The 20,367-nt window shown below is 42.6% G+C and overlaps 1 pseudogene; it reads left to right on the top strand.

Annotated features, from left to right (window-relative positions):
- The first annotated feature begins 227 nt into the window (after nt 1–227).
- Nucleotides 228–17,894, top strand: LOC107299447 (annotated as a pseudogene).
- The last annotated feature ends 2,473 nt before the right edge of the window (nt 17,895–20,367 follow it).

The raw sequence follows: 20,367 nt of genomic DNA, 5'->3' as shown, positions 1-20,367 counted from the left end.
AAGAAGGAAATATCTGGAAGTCAGTGGAAGAAAAGGTGAGTAGGAAAGTCACGTAGAGCAGAAAGTAATGCAGGCCTCGCCCTGTGAGGAAGAAATCGGATTGCATGAAAGCACCACTAAACAAAGGATTGTCCATATTTTTGACTTCCTCAAGAATATCAGCTGTGGAAAATCTCTGTACTTGTGTCTGTTGTTGGAGAAGCACATATTGCAAATCACAACTGATTATGCACAAGAGGAGCCACACCGGAGAAAAGCCATACAAATCATCCAATTGTGGCAAAAGCTTTAGTCAGAACAGCTCCATCGTGGTTAATGAAGGACCCACACAAGAGAAAAGCCATAAAAGCACTCCTAGTGCAGTAAATGCTTTAGTGAGCATGGCAATGTGGTGATACATCAGAGGATTCACAGCAGGGAGAAAACCTATGACTGTACTGATTGTGTGAAAGTTTCATTAGAAATTCCCATGTCATGAGACACCAGAGGACTCACACAGGAGAGAAACCCTTTGAATGTCCTGATTGTGGGAAAAGTTTCAATGACAAGTCCAGTCTGGTGAGACACCAGAGGACTCACACAGGAGAGAAACCCTTTGAATGTCCTGATTGTGGGAAAAGTTTCAGTAAGAATTATAGCCTTGTGACACACCAGAGGACTCACATAGGAGAGAAACCCTTTGAATGTTTTAATTGTGGGAAATGTTTCAGTCGGTATTCCAACCTGGTGACACATCACAGGATTCACACAGGAGAGAAACCCTTTGAATGTCCAGATTGTGGGAAAAGATTCAGTCACAATTCCAGCTGTGTGAAACACCAGAGGACTCACACAGGAGAGAAACCCTTTAAATGTCCTGATTGTGGGAAAGGTTTCAGTCAGAATTCCAGCCTTGTGAAACACCAGAGGACTCACACAGGAGAGAAACCCTTTGAATGTCCTGATTGTGGGAAAGATTTCAGTGAGAATTCCAGCCTTGTGAGACACCAGAGGATTCACACAGGAGAGAAACCCTTTGAATGTCCTGATTGTGGGAAAAGTTTCAATCAGAATTCCAGCCTTCTGATACACCAGAGGACTCACACAGGAGAGAAACCCTTTGAATGTCCTGATTGTGGGAAATATTTCAGTGAGAATTCCAGCCTTGTGAGACACCAGAGGATTCACACAGGAGAGAAACTGTATGAATGTCCAGCTTGTGGGAAAAGTTTCACTAACAAGTCCAGCCTGGTGATGCACCAGAGGACTCACACAGGAGAGAAACCCTTTGAATGTCCTGATTGTGGGAAATATTTCAGTGAGAATTCCAGCCTTGTGAGACACCAGAGGATTCACACAGGAGAGAAACCCTTTGAATGTCCTGATTGTGGGAAAAGTTTCAATCAGAATTCCAGCCTTGTGATACACCAGAGGACTCACACAGGAGAGAAACCCTTTAAATGTCCTGATTGTGGGAAAGGTTTCAGTGAGAATTCCAGCCTTGTGAAACACCAGAGGACTCACACAAGAGAGAAACCCTTTCAATGTCCAGTCTGTGGATGTTACTTCACTCATAAATCTTCCCTTATTGCACACGAGGAAATCCACATGAGGCAAAAGTTGAAGAATTTAGAAAAGGCTTGAAATTCATTTGTGATCTCCCATTGAAACTGTAATTGAGAAATTGACTATTTGAATTGTGGTCTGAATCTGTTTACTCAAACGTGTCTCAAGACTAGACTTGTAGGTGGAGAGAAAAGGAAAATGGAAAAGGGCTAACTACCAATTTTTGGTTAGCAGCAGCAACTACTGGATATTTCCTTTTGTAAAAGTTGTGGATTTCCTCAAAAAGGCTTCTGGGTGGTTGTTTTGTATATTGATAATATAATTCCCACATGTGGAGTTTCAGGTCTTCTGCCTTGGTTTCCTCCAGATTTTGAGGCCCAGAAGTCCTCAGCCAGCGTAGAAAAGGTCCTCAAGATATAACTGTCATGGGCCTTGCAATTATGCTTGCATGCTGCAACGGCCGTTAAGTGAGACTACTTTCCTAAACTACCTTGATCTCTCTGATGCAGCCATTAATTGAATGTGTCAGTCACTAAGTGGAACACTGGCTACCTCAGGGTTGGGGAAAACTCTTCGAGGCCTAGTGCAGGCCCAGACATTGTTGTAGGCATCTCTAGGCCTCCCCCACCTTGTGCTCTGTTTCCCAACCCTTGTGCCGCCCAGTTCTTTCCCACCCCAGGGTCTCCACAGGCTTTTCCCCCCTCCCACTGGGTCCCTGCACGCCTCACACCCTCCTCTTTCTTTTTAAGATTTCTGATCCTCATGTTGGGGAAGGAGGGGAGGGCATGCATCCCTGGCCCTTGGGACTGTGTCCTGGAAGCAGCCGTTATTTTCAGTGGGCCCTGGCTTTGTCCCTGGGCCATGCGGTGGACTTATGAAAGCGGCTGCTTTTTGGCCATACTGTCACGCAGAAGAGAGACAAACCTCTCTGTTTTGCTACCTAACATGAGAAAAAAAAATGTACAGTTGAAAAGTTTTCATTGCTGATAAGGGAAAAAATGGGTATTTTCAGTGTTGCTATGGACATTAGTTCAGCGGAAGTCGCTCAGAGTTGCCTCAAATGGTGAGATGGGCAGTGATTAAGTTTTATAATGAATGAATTTAATAATAAAAAGATAATGTAAAGCTCATTACCCAATTCTTGCTCAGTGATACATACGGCGGGTTTCTAATATATACAATTGTTAACTTGTAATCTTTCTCTTGTGCAATCTTCATCTCTAAGTAATCTGTTTTACTCAGTTTCCCTTCCCTCCTCATTTATAAATTTAAAATGTCGGTTTCAGTCATACATCAGTCCCGCCACTCTCTGCCTCTGATGACGTGAGCTGCAGTTAGGCTTCTGCCTCTTAATTTATTGTTGCATTGCTATCTGCCCTAGTCCTAAATTCAATGAAAATACAGCAATTCATTAGGCACAGTTTAAAAATTAGAACGGCTAACTGGATATGTTTGGATTGGCATCCTTCTCAGGTTCAGCGATTGTCTTCTCCATCACTGCCAGTCGGACAGAGGGAAATTAGGACATTTCAAACCAGACAACTAAGCTATGGTTTCCCTTTAAAACAGCCATTTGTTTTCCCAGTCGGTTTGTAGCTTTTGAAAATCAAAGAATCACAGAGGATCTCTCTGATTTCCCTGATGATTCTCCAAATTCTGAACCAGATTCGACAGACATCATGGAAGTTCAGGTCCCCATGGATGGCGACAATGAGTAGACACAAATGTTTGAAAAAACTGGGAATTAATTCCTTTAACTTAAGAATATGTCGGCTGCTCAGTCTGAAAGCTGGTCCTGAGTGAGGCACTCAGGGCATTTGAAAGTGCCTGTGAACCCTCTTGGTTCTTCTGGGTCCTGTCCCCCCGATTTTATTTCTTCTTATAAAAGACTGAGAATTTCACAAGTTGTTTAATTAAAATAAACTTCTGTTTCCACTAATGCTTCTGGAGAAACAGAAATGATGGGCAGCTGTAACAAGCCAGAATGGGTTTGTTAAGAATGTGATGCCAGACAAGCATTATTGCCATTTTTGATGAAGTAACTTAATTAGTGGATTTGCAAAATGTTTTGGAGATAGTAGACTTGGACGTCAGCAAGACATTTGACCAGGTAGAGCGCAAGTTAACTTTTTTGTAAGATAGAACAACATGGGATAGACAGAAGCAGCCCTATGTGAATTCGCAATTGACTGACCAACCACACTCAGCAGGTATTCATCAATGGAACTACATCTACATAGAGAGAAGCATACAGTGGGGTACCTCAAGGTTCAGTCTTGGGCCCAGGACTCTTCACCATATTCATAAATGATCTAGAGGAGGGGATAGAAGGGGAACAAATGAAATTTGCAGATGACACCAAGATGGGGGAAGAGCCAATACTTTAGAAGATGGGCTCAAGATCCAGAAGGATCTTGACACATTTGCGCATTGGGCCAAGAAAATGCAGCTCAGTGGTGAATAAACTAAGGTCCTATACCTAGGTAGGAAAAACGAAAAGAACAGGAATAGAATATGTAATATCTGGCTCAACAGAGGAATTTAGGTGTCCTAGTGCAGGGCTTTTCAACCAGTGGTTCGGGTACCACCTGTGGTACATTGGCACCTGGCAGGTGGTACGCAACCATCCTAGAAAAGTAGCAGGGGAGGGGAATGAGTTGAACCGGTGGCAGCACCGCACAAGCCTGAGCAAGAGATGGCTGGAGCTGCAGGGCTGTCAGGGCTCAGCGGAAGCGCCAGGATCAGTGCCGCTTTCCAGCTGATCGGCACTTCTTCGGGACTGTCAGGGCTCAGCGGAAGCGTCAGGAGCTCAGCGCTGATCCTGGTGCTTCTGCTGAGCCCAGAAGAAGTGCCAATCAGCTGGAATGTTGCAGCATCTCCAGGGTCTTGTGATTTACATTCAGATGCTTGGCAACTGATTCATATTTATGACAGTCACAGTGTCCCAGGGTCTTGTGAAGTGACCAAAACCTGCTGCAACCACCCAGCAGACGGGAATAAAAACCAAACACCCCCTCACCCCACCCCCGCTGCCAATCCTCAACAGAAATGCTCACAACAATGAAAACCTCGGACAGGAGGAAGAGCGCAGCCGGGCGGGCAGGCAGGTGTCTTGCTCAGCTGTAGCTTGGGGGGCACTTTTTTCAGTGCCATTATAACTTCGAACAGTCACTAAGCGAACTGTTGTAAGTCGAGGACTACCTGTACTTTATCACTTTTTTCCTTTTTTTGGTCATCAAGTTTTTGACACCTTGCTAGGCGACTGGTGGTACTCGGATGTTGCCATATCCTAAAAGTGGTACAATGGGTGAAAAGGTTGAAAAGCCCTGTCCTAGTGGACCGGTAGGAGCAGGAAATCTGCTGCAGCTTCCCCTCCCTCCCAAGCCAATGTAGTCGTAGGTTGCATCAACAGAGGGATAGTGTCAAGACAACAAGAAGTGATAGTACCACTTTACACCACACTGGTGTGTCCACATTTAGAATACCGCACCCCGTTCTGGTCCCAGGATTCAACACATGTTGAGGCCCTAGAAAATGTGCAGAGAAGGAGAAAGATCATAAATGGTCTGGACGCTAAATGACAAACAGTTGAGAGAGTTAGGTATGTCTAGGCCAGTGATGGTGAACCTTTTAGAGACTGAGTGCCCAAACTGCAACCCAAAACTCACATGCATCGTCTAGTGCCGGGTGGGTGTGGCCCATTGGGTGGGCATGGGTGCAGTGGTAACGGCAGACTGGGTGGGATTAAAAAGTTCAATCAATCAATTCCAACTTTGCAAGAACTTTTTTTTCCCCACGATAAGTTGAAATTGACTGATTGAACCTTTTTTTTTTTTTGCACATGGCAGCGGAGGCCTAAAGTGAAAAGGTTTTATAAAACCCAGCTGAAGGCCTAGGACTGGGGTGACCATGTGCAGAAAGGAAAAAAAAAGGTTCAATCAGTCAGTTTCAACTTCTTGGGGGGGAAAAAAAAAAGATCTTCCAAAAGTTGCAATTGATTGATTGAACTTTTTAGTCCCACCCAGTCTGCCGTTACCACTGCAGCCACGCCCACCCAATTGGCCACACCCGCCCAATGGGCCACACCCACCCGGCACTGGAGAATGCATAAGTGGGTTTTGGGTTGCAGTTTGGGCACTCAGTCTCTAAAAGGTTCGCCATCACTATCCTAAACCCTTGAGAGCCGCATTAAATAAATCATAAAGATTTCGGGTATAGAGAGCTTTTGATCTCCACTGAGAGTCACCCCTAGGAAAGCTGGTTGTATAATTGTGTAAAACTGTCATGAACATTTGGGGCTCAGCACATAACTAATCTTCTAATCTAATCTAACTAGCATCACATTTCACAAGGCTATTGCAAAGGTCAGTTGCTAGAAGTCAGAAACGACTTGATAGCTTTTAGTCAGGGGGGAAATCGTGCAAACGCCTTAGGCAGAGACGAGACAAGCGTGTTTTTCGCCTCCTATCCGTGGGGAAAAAGGCAACATCTGTGCTTATCAAGCTGACAATACAGTAGGCGGCATCTGTGGCTGACTTTAAAGGAGTTAAAACCATCGAGTACTATATTGCTAGAAAGGAGGGGAGGAGAGGGGTGTGTAGGGAGGATTTATGGGGCATGTTTGTTTCCTGGTTAAGGAGGCTTTCTGTTCTCTGGATTGTAATGACTCTCCCCTCGCCCTTAGGGAGGATTTTGTGCTCTTCCCAGATTGAAGCAGCAGCTGGAAGGTGAGTGGAGGGCAGGTCGGAGGAGAAGCCGGGAGCAAGCGGGGCTGTTTGGTTTCCTCCACGGCGTCCAAGCAGAGAAGCAACTGGGCTGAAGCATCTCAGCTGCTGCTGCTGCATTTTCCTTCCCTCCCCAACTTTTACGTCCACTGGTGCNTGTGTCCACATTTAGAATACCGCACCCCGTTCTGGTCCCAGGATTCAACACATGTTGAGGCCCTAGAAAATGTGCAGAGAAGGAGAAAGATCATAAATGGTCTGGACGCTAAATGACAAACAGTTGAGAGAGTTAGGTATGTCTAGGCCAGTGATGGTGAACCTTTTAGAGACTGAGTGCCCAAACTGCAACCCAAAACCCACATGCATCGTCTACTGCCGGGTGGGTGTGGCCCATTGGGTGGGTGTGGCCCATTGGGTGGGCATGGCTGCAGTGGTAACGGCAGACTGGGTGGGATTAAAAAGTTCAATCAATCAATTCCAACTTTGCAAGAACTTTTTTTTCCCCACGATAAGTTGAAATTGACTGATTGAACCTTTTTTTTTTTTTTGCACATGGCAGCGGAGGCCTAAAGTGAAAAGGTTTTATAAAACCCAGCTGAAGGCCTAGGACTGGGGTGACCATGTGCAGAAAGGAAAAAAAAAGGTTCAATCAATCAGTTTCAACTTGTTGGGGGGGAAAAAAAAAAGATCTTCCAAAAGTTGGAATTGATTGATTGAACTTTTTAGTCCCACCCAGTCTGCCGTTACCACTGCAGCCATGCCCGCCCAATGGACCACACCCGCCCAATGGGCCACACCCACCCGGCACTGGAGAATGCATAAGTGGGTTTTGGGTTGCAGTTTGGGCACTCAGTCTCTAAAAGGTTCGCCATCACTATCCTAAAACCTTGAGAGCCGCATTAAATAAATCATAAAGATTTCGGGTATAGAAAGCTTTTGATCTCCACTGAGAGTCACCCCTAGGAAAGCTGGTTGTATAATTGTGTAAAACTGTCATGAACATTTGGGGCTCAGCACATAAGTAATCTTCTAATCTAATCTAACTAGCATCACATTTCACAAGGCTATTGCAAAGGTCAGTTGCTAGAAGTCAGAAACGACTTGATAGCTTTTAATCAGGGGGGAAATCCTGCAAACGCCTTAGGCAGAGACGAGACAAGCGTGTTTTTCACCTCCTATCCGTGGGGAGAAAGGCAACATCTGTACTTATCAAGCTGACAATACAGAAGGAGGCATCTGTGGTTGACTTTAAAGGAGTTAAAACCATCGAGTACTATATTGCTAGAAAGGACGGGAGGAGAGGGGAAGCGCCCAGGAACTTCCTCTTCCTGATCACTAATCGGAGGAAGATGGTGTGTAGGGAGGATTTTGTGCTCTTCCCAGATTGAAGCAGCAGCTGGAAGGTGAGTGGAGGGCAGGTCGGAGGAGAAGCCGGGAGCAAGCGGGGCTGTTTGGTTTCCTCCACGGCGTCCAAGCAGAGAAGCAACTGGGCTGAAGCATCTCAGCTGCTGCTGCTGCAAATCCCTTCCCTCCCCAACTTTTACGTCCACTGGTGCTGCAGGCTGTTAAACTGGGGGCTGCGATTTTCTGCTGGTGGGAAGATTTCAAAAGTCTCCTTCAAGTGAAGGTTGATTCTTTGGGAATGGCTCCCCTCCAGACGTTGTGAGTGCTGCATCACTGGAGGTTTTTAAGAGGAGACGGGACAGCCATTTTCAGAAATAGTAATAGGGTCTTCTGCCTGAGCCTCCAAGGTTCCTTCCAACTTTAATTTTTTATTATTACATTTGATTAGTGCTTAATAAACATCGTGTTGTCTGGTCCAATTTGTTTGCTTAATAATACAAGTTACATTCTTAGTGTCTATACCCCTTTTCTCCAACCATTGAGGAAATAAATTCCATGTTTGAAAATATTCTGTATCTTCTTTCTCTTTGATCCTCAACGTAAGTCTCTCCATTTCAGCACAGTCCAATATCTTCTTGATTATCTCTTTGTCTAGTGGTGTTTCTTCATTCTTCCAGTGCTGAGCAAATACAATCCCTGCTGCTGTTAATACATGCAATGTTAAATATACACTTGGTTTATTAAATTTTTCTGATATTATACCTAATAAAAAGAGTTCAAGTTTAAAATCTACATGTTTCCCTAACATCTTTTCTAACCAAGTGTGTCTTTTGACCCCATTTTTTTTTCTTTAACACAAGGCCACCACATATGGTAATACAAACCAGGTGTTTGATTACATTTCCAACATTTACTGGACATATTTTTAAAGATTTTTGCTAATCTAGCAGGTGGCAAATGCCATCTATAGAACATTTTATATCAGTTTTCTTTATAAGAAGTTAATTTAATTTTTTACATCCCTGGTTTAGGTGTTGTCTCCAATGGTTCTTCTGTGATAAATACTAAGTCATCTGCAAATGCTTGTAATTTATAGCTTTTGTCTTTAATCTCCATTCCTTTAATTTCTGGGTCTTGTCTGATGTTCCTCTTCAAAACTTCCAATGTCAATATAAATAGCAATGGGGATAAGGGATATCCTTGTCTTCTGCCTTTCTTTATGTTAAAATTCCCTGTGTAGCCCCCATTTACAATTACCTTTGCTGTTTGTTTATGATATATTGTCTGAATTAATGTATCTTGAAAGCATTTATAGAACTCTGCAGGTAGTCCATCCGGTCTTGCAGTTTTATCATTTTTTTGTCTTTTTATAGCTTTCATCAGTTCCATCATTGTTATTTTTTCATTTAGCATGTTTTTAAAGTTTTCTGGAATTTTTGGTAGATTGGCTTTTTCCATATATTGTGTTGTTTTTTTTCCAGAGAATTTTTTTTTTCTATATCAAATAGTTTTTCATAATATTCTTTAACTATTTTTATTGCCTCATTTTGGAGTTGCACATCTCCCTTCTCATCTTGCAATTTGTTTATCAACTTTTTCTCTCTTTCTGTTTTCAATTTATAAGCCAGCCATCTTCCCGGTTTATTTGCATTTTTGAAAAAAAATGTTTTGCTCTTCCGATTTGTTGAGCCAACTCTTCTTACTTTATTAGGTTTAGTTTATGTTTAATTATCTCCATTTGTCTTTTAAGATTTTTTTTGTGGATCTTTTTGAAGTTCTAGCTCCAATTTTTTAAACTCTTCCCTTAGCATTGTACACTGTGGCTTTTTCTCTTTATTCTTTTCAGCCGTATAAGTTATAGCTAATCCTCTGAAGTATGCTTTGGCTGTATCCCGTATGTACTGGAGCGAAGTGTTTTCTTTTTTATTTTCTTTGAAAAAGAATTCCATTTCCTTTACTGCTCTTTCTGAAATTCTTTCTCCTTTAATAAGAGTTGATTCCATGTCCACCTTGATTTCTTCTTTACTCCTGTCCAACTCAGCTTTATCAGATTATGGTCAGCCCAAATATTGGATTCTATCTCAACCTCATGTATATTAGTTCTTTTTTCGCCCCAATATTTTATTAAGTTTTATCGGGGTAGGGGAAAACAAGGATTGTTATGGGTAGTGGGATTCGGGATAGGGTTCAGGGATGGGTTTAGGGTGGGAATGGGTACAACAATGGGGTTACCCCCAATAACATTCCATGCTTTAGCAAGTAAACTATCGTCCAGGTACAAGTATTCAACAGGGTTAATATAATAATAAGTACCTGTGGTGAACAAAAATAGCAAAGATTATAAGACATATCAATTAATCAGAAAAGAAAATCAATCATCTTAATAAGTTTCAGTTTTCATTAACTCATTTTGCTAACCATTGATAAAAGTTTTCCTATGTTTTATAATAGACTGAGTCTTCTTTCTCTTTAATCTCTAGCGTTAATCTGTCCATTTCTAGGATTTTCCTAATTATAATCTCATCAGATGGTACATCTTCGTTTTTCCAGTATTGGGCAAATGCTATTCTCGCAGCTGTCAATATATATAATATTAAATACTCGTTCTCTTTCCCATAATTAGATTCTAGTATTCCTAACAGAAACAATTCTGGCCTAAATTCTATCTGTATTTTAGTCATCTTTTCCAGCCATGCATGAATCTTAAACCAATATTTCTTTGCACTGGGGCATACCCACCAGATATGATAATAAGTGCCTGGCTTTTGTTTACATTTCCAACAGTTATTTTAAGTATTTTTAAACATTTTCGCTAATTTTACTGGTATCATATGCCATCTATAAAACATTTTATACAAGTTTTCTTTATATCAGATTGCTTTAGTTAATTGAATATTTCTATCCCATAATTTTGCCAGTCTTCCAAGTCTATAGAATATCCAAAGTTGTTTGCCCAAACTATCATTGTTTCTTTTACTTGTTCTTCTTCCATCTTCCATTTTAGCAGAAATCTATAAAGTTTCTTAATCAAGTTTTCATCTGTTTTCAAGAGTACTTGATCAAATTCTATCTGTTCTTTATAAAATCCCACTGTCTTTAAATCTTTCTCATCTCTTGTTTTAATTTGTAAGTAAGGCCACCATGATAAGTCAATACCTTGTTGTTGTAAATCTTGCCTATCTTTAACTTTTCCATCAATATCTTTATAGGTGATGAGTTTATCATAATTAATTAATTTAATGTGGTATGGGAAAAATAAAATACATAGATATTTTCAACACCATGCTATAAGGAATGTACTCCTTTTAGAATGGGAGAGAATAAAACAAAAAAATTATATTAAAATACCAGATGTATATTCGTTCTTAATTTAGGGGGCCCCTTTCATGGATTACTGCCTTGTGGCGAAGGGGCTTGCGTAATTCAATGAAGCTATGAGCTATGCCATGCAGGACCACCCAAGACGGACAGGCCATAGCAGAGAGTTCTGACAAAATGTGATCCACTGGGGAAAGAAATGGCAACCTACTCCAGTATCTTTGCCATGAAAATCCCATGGACAGTACCAAAAGGCAAAAAGATATGACGCTGGAAGATAAGCCCCTCAGGTCGGAAAGTGTCCAATATGCTACTGGGGAAGCGCAGAGGGCTAGTACTAGTAGCGCCAGAAAGAATGAAGCGACTGGGCCAAAGCCGAAAGGACACTCAGCTGTGGATGCATCTGGTGGTGAAAGGAAAGTCTGATGCTCTAAAGATCTTTTCTCCACAGGAACCGGGAATGTAAGATCCATGAATCAAGGCAAACTGGACGTGGTCAAACAAGAGATGACAAGACTGAACATAGACATCTTAGGAATCAGCGAACAACCACTAGTGCTGAAGAGGATGAAATTGACCGGTTCTATGAAGCCGTACAGCACCTTATAGAATCAACACCAAAAAATGATGTCCTTATCATCATGGGGGATTGAAATACTAAAGTAGGAAGCCAAAAGATAAATGGAATAACAGGCAAGTTTGGCCTTGGAGTACAAAATGAAACAGGGCACAGGCTGATAGAATTTTGTCAAGAGAATACGATGGTCATAGCAAACACTCTTTTCCAACAACCCAAGAGACAGCTCTACACATGGACATCACCAGACAGTCAACAGAGAAATCAATGTTCTATCCCAGCCTATAGCCGTCCTTGTTAAAGGCACAAGGACCAAACCCCTGTTGAGATAATAGGCTGGAGACTTAAAACAAAACAAACCCCTTTTTAATATGGGTGACAAATCTGCCAAATAGTCCAGAAACAAAAGCAGCAAAACACAATCCAAATGTAGGAAATTGTCCACACAAAACACGATGCAAACAGAAAAGTAGTCACCGGCAAGACTAACAGAACATGATCCCATGAAGTACTTTGCAACGGTTGCCTTCAGCAACCAGCCGGTACCGCCCACACCTTCCCTTTTTATACAGCAGTCCCAAGGCGTTGCCTCTCAGTGCCTTCTCCTTTTCCCCTGGAGTTGTCGTATTGACTGCTGCTGATCTGCTCTCGCTAATTGCCGGCGTGTACGAGCATCAATCAGCATGTCCATCAGGTGTGAGTCCTCCAAGTCTGACTCATTCATCAGGAACACAACTGGAGGGCCCAGGCTCTTCATCAAACCGTGAGTCTTGTAATTCATCAGAGCCTCCCTCTGACCCTGATGGCCTTTCAAATGCCTCCTCCACCTCCTCCTCAGATTCCCCAGACTCAGCTGTTGGGAACACAGGCTGGCTCTGCAGCCAAAGATAGAGAAGCTCTATACAGTCAGTAAAAACAAGACCAGGAGCTGACTGTGGTTCAGATCATGAGCTTCTCGTTGCAAAATTTAGGCTTAAATTGAAAAAAGTAGGGAAAAACACTAGGCCACTCAGGTATGAACTAAATCATATCCCTGATGAATATACAGTAAAATATACAGTACAGTAGAGGTGACAAATAGATTTAAGGAATTAGATCTGATAGATAGAGTGCCTGAAGAACTATGGACGGAGGTTCGCAACATTGTACAAGAGGTAGCAACTAAAACCATCCCAAAGAAAAAGAAATGCAAGAAAGCAAAATGGCTGTCTGAGGAAGCTTTGCAAATAGCTGAGGAAAGAAGGGAAGTGAAAGCCAAGGGAGAAAGAGAAAGATACACCCAATTGAATGCAGAATTCCAGAGAATAGAATAGGGAGAACCAGAGATCTCTTCAAGAAAATTGGAGATATGAAGGGAACGTTTCATGCAAAGATGGGCATGATAAAGGACCAAAGTGGCAGGGACCTAACAGAGGCAGAAGAGATTAAGAAGAGGTGGCAAAATTACACAGAAGAACTATACAAGAACAAGCTTAACGTCCCTGATAACCACGATGGGGTGGTTACTGACCTCGAGCCAGACATCCTAGAACAATGGTGGCGAACCTATGATACGCATGCCAGAGGTGGCACTCAGAGCCCTTTCTGTGGGCACGCATTCTATGCCCTGGAGATGGCAACTGTCCCTCTTCAACCAGCCGCCCGTTAACTCACCGCAGTCCCACATGGCTGGATGCATCCCAGCACCCATGTGCTCGCTGGCCTCTGTGTGCAGGGGCTGATGGTGTCAGGCAGCAGCCACCCCGGCCCCTGCCTCATCTTGCCCTGTGATAATGGCACCCCCGCCCTGCCTCGCCTTGCCTCACCTCACCCCGCAGGATGAGCCTCCTGTCCACCGCCCCACCTGCCAGGACCCCCTGGATCTCCCCCAACCCTGCCCGGCCTCCACAGGCGACCCTCCCCACGAGTAACATTGAGGTGATCATGCCCACCTTGGCCACACCCACCCAGTCTGCCATGACCACCACAGCCACGCCCATCCAGTGGGCCATGCCCACTTGGCACCCGGCGATAAATAAGTGGGTTTTGGGTTGCAGTTTGGGCACTCGGTCTCTAAAAGGTTCGCCATCATTGTCCTAGAATTCTCACCATTTTCTTGCCTATCTTAACTTGTCTTTCTATACTGTTTTTTATGGCACTATTTTTGATAGGTTGCTCTGTTTTTTCCCTTTGTGTAAAGACAGATGCAAAAAACGAGTTAAATAGTTCTGCTTTCTCCCTATTCCTTGTCACCTTCTTGCCACTTTCACCCACTAATGGACCAATAATTTCCTTCACTTTTTTCTTGTTTTTTACATGTTGAAAGAAGCTTTTTTTGTTATTTTTGACTTTGGTTACAAGCCTTAGTTTATTATGAGCCTTAGCTTTCCTCACTTCATCTTTGCAGGCTCGGGCTATTTGTGTCATGTGTCTGATTAACGAAACACTTAAAAGGACTTTCAGGCATATTTTTTCCTAAAAGCATTTATTAAGGTTACAGAGACGTCAGTACGGCATGGTGGAAATGCTTAGATCTGGATCCTTTTCCGTTGTACATACATTCCAAGCATTTTTCCCTGCCTCTATTTTGGGGTCATGGTTCACATCTTCCAATTAACTTGGAAGATGTGATTTACTTCTGGTTTCTTTTCCCCGGGCTTTCACTGTTGCCTGATTTAACTATAAAAATACCAGACCTGCATATTGTCAAAGCAAGAATATACAGTATTTGCAGCATTGACATCCGGGCCCCCCTTACAAAAAGGACAGATCCTGTAAAGCAAACCAAAGCATATGTTAAGGGTTATCTTTCGGTTTGTTGGGGTGTTTCACATGAAACCTTTTGACCAATTTATTAGCCTTTACTTCACTGGATTTCACCCAGGTGGCTTCGGATAACGAGTATCCCTTCCATTGTACTAGATACTGCAATTTCCCTCTATTTCGAGGGGGGACACAGCATACATTCTCGGTCGTGGGAGTTTGGCTCCTGGCACCAGTTCGATGGAGCAGTCATTGGGTCTGTGAGGGGGTAGGGCATCACATTCTTTTTCACTAAAAACCTCTGCCAGGTCCCGGTATTCATTGGGGATGACTGGTTCGCACGGAGGCGGTGAGGCGGCCATGTGCGCTCGCTCATTGGGTGGCCTAAGGTGCCCTGCAACATCCGTTGACTCAAGAGGGGGATTAGGCCCTATAGGCAGTCTCACAGTTCTCATTGCTTTCTCCCACCAGATGAATGGTTTCCATTTGTCTAACCAGGCTAACCCTAGAATTACTGTCTCAGTCATTTTTGGAGCCACCAGGAAGCAAATAAACTCCCAGTGTGCACCTATTTCTAGGCGTAAGGGCTCAGTTAATTGTGTGACAAGAGTCCCTCCCATCAGGGAGCCATCGGCTTGCTCAAACCTCACCAGTTCGGAAAGCTGTTTTGCCCGTATGCCCATTTTCATTGCAAACTGCCGACTAATAATGCAGCGGGTGCATCTAGTATCAATTAGCACATTTAAGTCCATTTGTGCCCCAGACCTTTGGTGTACGCGCTTGGCTGAGGAGCCAATGGGGCGAAGCTACCATCTGTGGGATTATGACTGTTGATATTCTGACTTAGTTATGAGCCTCTCTTTCCAATTTCTATATTTGTCCTTTTTATCTTTCAATTTAATCTCTCTCTTTCTAGTTCTTCCTTTTTTTCCTATTTTACTACTTTTGTAATCTAATTTTTCATTCACAATTGCGTTAAAGCCTCCTACTAAACAAATATTTTGATATTAAATTTCCAATATTTTCCTGTGTAGTTTTTGATAAAATATTTCTTTTTTATTGTTTGGTGCATATATTGCTATTATCAACATCTTTTTTTGATTTATTGTCATTTCCAACATTAAAATTCTTCCTTCTTCCTTCAAGGTCCCTTCGAACTCTATTATTCTGTTATCCATCAGTTAAAGCCGCCACATCTCTAAAATTAGCTCAAAAGCTTTGATTGTGAACTATTTTGGGACAATTTTTCAGCTTGAAAGACATAGATTTTCTCCATATATACTTTTGTAGGAGTGTGTATCTGTATTTCTCTCTCTATGCGTATATCTGGAATTATATAATCTATCCCCAACACTTCCAGATGTATTTGATGATAACCTTTTGTATTGCTAAGGATTTGTGATTGACCGAAGTCAACAAGAAATTTTACCCAAATCAACAACTGAATTTGATTGAATGGATATTTGAACATGGATGTCGGTAGTATTCCATGTATCAGATGAATCATAAACAATGTAAAAGATTATTCTATCATTGTGGCATGTTTGCTTTTTTATTGTAATGTATACAGTTTTTATAAAAATTAAGTTACACTTTTCTTTAAATCTTATAGAAAAGAGGATGGGAAGATGAACCCTCAGGACAGCTAAGAATAACAAGCAACATTGAAAAGGAAAGCAAATCAAGCCAGAAATCAAAATATTTTCCATTTCTTTCAGAAAACCACACAATTCTCCTCCTCCTCTAGCAGCTCTTAGAAAAAAACAGAGAAAACCAAGAAAGATTTCAAACTGGAATAAGTAGATTATTCAGAACTCAAGGATACATTACATGAAAAGTGAAGGGAGATTCTTTTTCATTCAATAAAAGAGGGAAATATTTGGAAATCAGTTGGAAGAAAAGGTCTGTTGGAAAGTCACGTAGAGCAGAGAGTCATGCAGGCCTCACCCTGTGAGGAAGAAAACGGCTTGAATGAAAGCACCACTAAACAAGGGATTGTCCATATTTTTGACTTCCTCAAGAATATCAGCTGTGGAAAAGCTCCGTACGTGAGTCTATTATTGGAAAAGCACGGATTCCAAATCACAACTGATTATGCACAAGAGGACACAAGAGAAAAGCCATAAAAGCACTTCTAGTGCAGTAAATGCTTTAGTGAGCATGGCAACGTGGTGATACATCAGAAGTTTCACAGCAGGGAGAAAACCTATGACTGTACTGATTGTGTGAAAATTTCATTAGAAATTCCCATGTCATGAGACACCAGGAGAGAAACCCTTTGAACGTCCTGATTGTGGGAAATGTTACAGCCAAAATTCCAGTCTGGTGACACACCAGGGGGGACTCACACAAGAGAGAAACCCTTTGAATGTCCTGATTGTGGGAAAGGTTTCAGTCAGATTTCCAAGCTGGTGATGCACCAGAGGACTCACACAGGAGAGAAAAACTTTGAATGTCCTGATTGTGGGAAATGTTTCAGTTGGAATTCCCAGCTGGTGATACATCAGAGGATTCACACAGGAGAGAAACCCTTTGAATGTCCTGATTGTGGGAAAGGTTTCAGTGAGAATTCCCACCTGGTGAGACACCAGAGGACTCACACAGGAGAGAAACCGTTTGAATGTCCTGATTGTGGGAAAAGTTTCAGTGAGAATTCCAGCCTTGTGAAACACCAGAGGAGTCACACAGGAGAGAAACCCTTTGAATGTCCTTATTGTGGAAAAAGTTTCAGTCGCTATTCCAACCTGGTGACACACCAGAGGACTCACACAGGAGAGAAACCGTTTGAATGTTCTGATTGTGGGAAAGGTTTCAGTGAGAATTCCCACCTGGTGACACACCAGAGGACTCACACAGGAGAGAAACCCTTTGAATGTCCTGATTGTGGGAAAAGTTTCAGTTGCTATTCCAACCTGGTGAGACATCAGAGTACTCACACAGGAGAGAAACCCTTTGAATGTCCTGATTGTGGGAAAAGTTTCAGTCAGAAATCCAGCCTGGTGAGACACCAGAGGACTCACACAGGAGAGAAACCCTTTGAATGTCCTGACTGTGGGAAAGGTTTCAGTGAGAATTACAGCCTTGTGTCACACCAGAGGATTCACACAGGAGAGAAACCCTTTAAATGTCCTATCTGTGGGAAAAGTTTCAGTGAGAATTCCAACCTGGTGACCCACCAGAGGACTCACACAGGAGAGAAACTGTTTGAATGTCCTGATTGTGGGAAAGGTTTCAGTGAGAATTCCAGCCTTATGACACACCAGAGGATTCACGCAGAACAGAAACCTTTTGAATGTCCTATCTGTGGTAAAAGTTTCAATCACAAATCCAGCCTGGTGACACACCACCGGACTCAAACAGGAGAGAAACTCTTTGAATGTTCTGATTGTGGGAAAGGTTTCAGTCACAAATCCAGCCTTGTGATACACCAGAGGACTCACACAGGAGAGAAACCCTTTAAATGTCCTGATTGTGGGAAAGGTTTCAGTGAGAATTCCAGCCTTGTGAAACACCAGAGGACTCACACAAGAGAGAAACCCTTTCAATGTCCAGTCTGTGGATGTTACTTCACTCATAAATCTTCCCTTATTGCACACGAGGAAATCCACATGAGGCAAAAGTTGAAGAATTTAGAAAAGGCTTGATATTCATTTGTGATCTCCCATTGAAACTGTAGTTGAGAAATTGACTATTTGAATTGTGGTCTGAATCTTTTTACTCAAACATGTCTCAGGACTAGACTTGTAGGTGGAGAGAAAAGGAAAATGGAAAAGGACTAACTACCTATTTCTGGTTGGCAGCAGCAGCTACTGGATATTTCCTTTTGTAGAAGTTGTGGATTTCCTCAAAAAGGCTTCTGGGTGGTAGTTTTGTATATTGATTATATAATTCCCACATGTGGGTTTTCATTCTTCTACCTTGGCTTCCTCCAGATTTTGAGGCCCAGAATTCCTCAGCCAGCGTAGAAAAGGTCCTCAAGATATAAATGTAATGGGGCTTGCAATTATGGTTGCATGTTGCAACAGCCGTTAAGTGAGACTTCTTTCCTAAACTACCCTGATCTCTCTGATGCAGCCATTAATTGAATGTGTCAGTCACTAAGTGGATCATTGGCTACCTCAGGTTGGGGGAAGCTCTTTGAGACCTAGTGCAGGCCCTGGTTTGCCTGTTGGCTGTTTTAGAGGGAAATCTCTAGGCCTCCCCCATGCTGTGCTCTGTTTTCCAACCCTTGTGTCGCCCAGTTCTTTCCCACCCCAGAGTCTCCACAGGCTTTCCCCCCCTCCTACTGGGTCCCTGCACGCCTCACACCCTCCTCTTTCTTTTTAAGATTTCTGATCCTCATGTTGGGGAAGGAGGGGAGGGCGTGCATCCCTGGCCCTTGGGACTGTGTCCTGGAAGCAGCCGTTATTTTCAGTGGGTCTTGGCTTTGTCCCTGGGCCATGCAGTGAACTTGTGGAAGTGACTGCCATTTGGCCATAGTGTCACGCAGAAGAGAGACAAACCTCTCTGTTTTGCTACATAACATGAGGAAAACAAATGTACAGTTGAAAAGGTTTCTGTGATGCCCTACCCCCTCACAGACCTAATGACTGCTCCATCGAACTGGTGCCAGGAGCCAAACTCCCATGACCGAGAATGTATGCCATGTCCCCCCTCGAAATGGAGGAGATGCAGTGATACGTGAACAAAAACCTAGCGAGGGGGTTTATCGAACGAGCCAAATCTACCGTGGGAGCCCCTGTGTTGTTCAAAGAGAAAAGAGATGGGTCTCTTCATCTCTGCGTAGACTATAAGGGTCACAACGCTGTGAGTGTGGAAAATAAATACCCCCTCCCCCTCCTGAAGGATTTATTAACCCATCTGGCTAAGGGGAGTGTCTTCACTAAATTAGACCTGAGAGAGGCATATTACCGGGTGAGAATAAAAGAGGGCGACGAGTGGAAAACTGCCTTCAACTGTCCTATGGGGAGCTATCAGTTCAAAGTCATGCCATTTGGATTACAGGGGGCCCCAGCTGTATTTATGCAGTTGATTAATGAGGTCCTACATGATCACTTGTACAAAGGGCTTTTGGTGTATCTTGATGACATCCTGATATACAGCACGAATATGACTGATCACATAAAGCTGGTGAGAGAAGTGTTAAAGAAACTATTGAATGCCAAGCTTTATGCCAAATTGTCGAAATGTGAATTTCACCAAATCCGATTAGATTATCTTGGCTACAGAATTTCAGTTCTTAGCATCAACTTCGTTGTGCCTGTGCTGACACTTTGTAACAATAAATTACTTTTAGGAAAATCAATGCCTGGAAGTTCTTTGAAGTGTTTCATTAGCCGGAACCATAACAGTTTCATTGTTGATAAGGGAAAAAATGGGTATTTTCAGTGTTGTTATGGACATTAGGTCAAGGGAAGTAGCTCAGAGTTGCCTCAAACGGCGAGATGGGCAGTGATTAAGTTTAATAATGAATGTATTTAATAATAAAAAGATAATGTAAAGCTCATTACCCAGCTCTTGCTCAGTGATACATACGGGGGTTTCTAACATATTACAATTGTTAAGTTGTAATCTGTCTCTTGTGCAATCTGCATCTCTAAGCAATCTGTTTTACTCAGCTTCCCTTTCCTGCTCATTTATAAATTTAAAATGTCAGTTTCAATCACACATCAGTCCCGCCACTCTCTGCCTCTGATAACGTGAGCTGCAGTTAGGCTTCTGCCTCTTATTTTATAGTTGCATTGCTATCTGCCCTAGTGCAGGGTGTCCCTCTAAAAAGGTTAGCCTGGTGATCAGTTGGCCATGTGCTTTGGTGGGATATTCTATTCTTCTCTTTTGTTTTCTTTTTTAAAATGTATTTTAGAAATATTTCTTCTACCATGTATTGACAGTCTTAGCCTTAGTCTTAGCTCCACATTTTCTGGACCCTGCTGCATATATTTCCCTCTCTGTGACCTAATGATTTCTGTGACTTCTGTACAAGAAAATTTACAGATGTTCATGGCATTTAACACTTAGCAGATATACATTGTCCTCCTTCAGGAATGATGCTGGCATGCTGGGTGCCCTTGGATGCAGCCCTGGCCAGCAGAAGTTGCCTCCCCTGGAGGATCTGAC

The sequence above is a fragment of the Protobothrops mucrosquamatus genome, unplaced genomic scaffold (assembly GCF_001527695.2).
Source record: "Protobothrops mucrosquamatus isolate PMUCROS unplaced genomic scaffold, P.Mucros_1.0 scaffold4929, whole genome shotgun sequence".
In the NCBI taxonomy this organism is placed as follows: domain Eukaryota; kingdom Metazoa; phylum Chordata; class Lepidosauria; order Squamata; family Viperidae; genus Protobothrops; species Protobothrops mucrosquamatus.
Note: the sequence above shows the minus strand (reverse complement) of the source record. Positions and strands in the feature narration are given on the sequence as shown.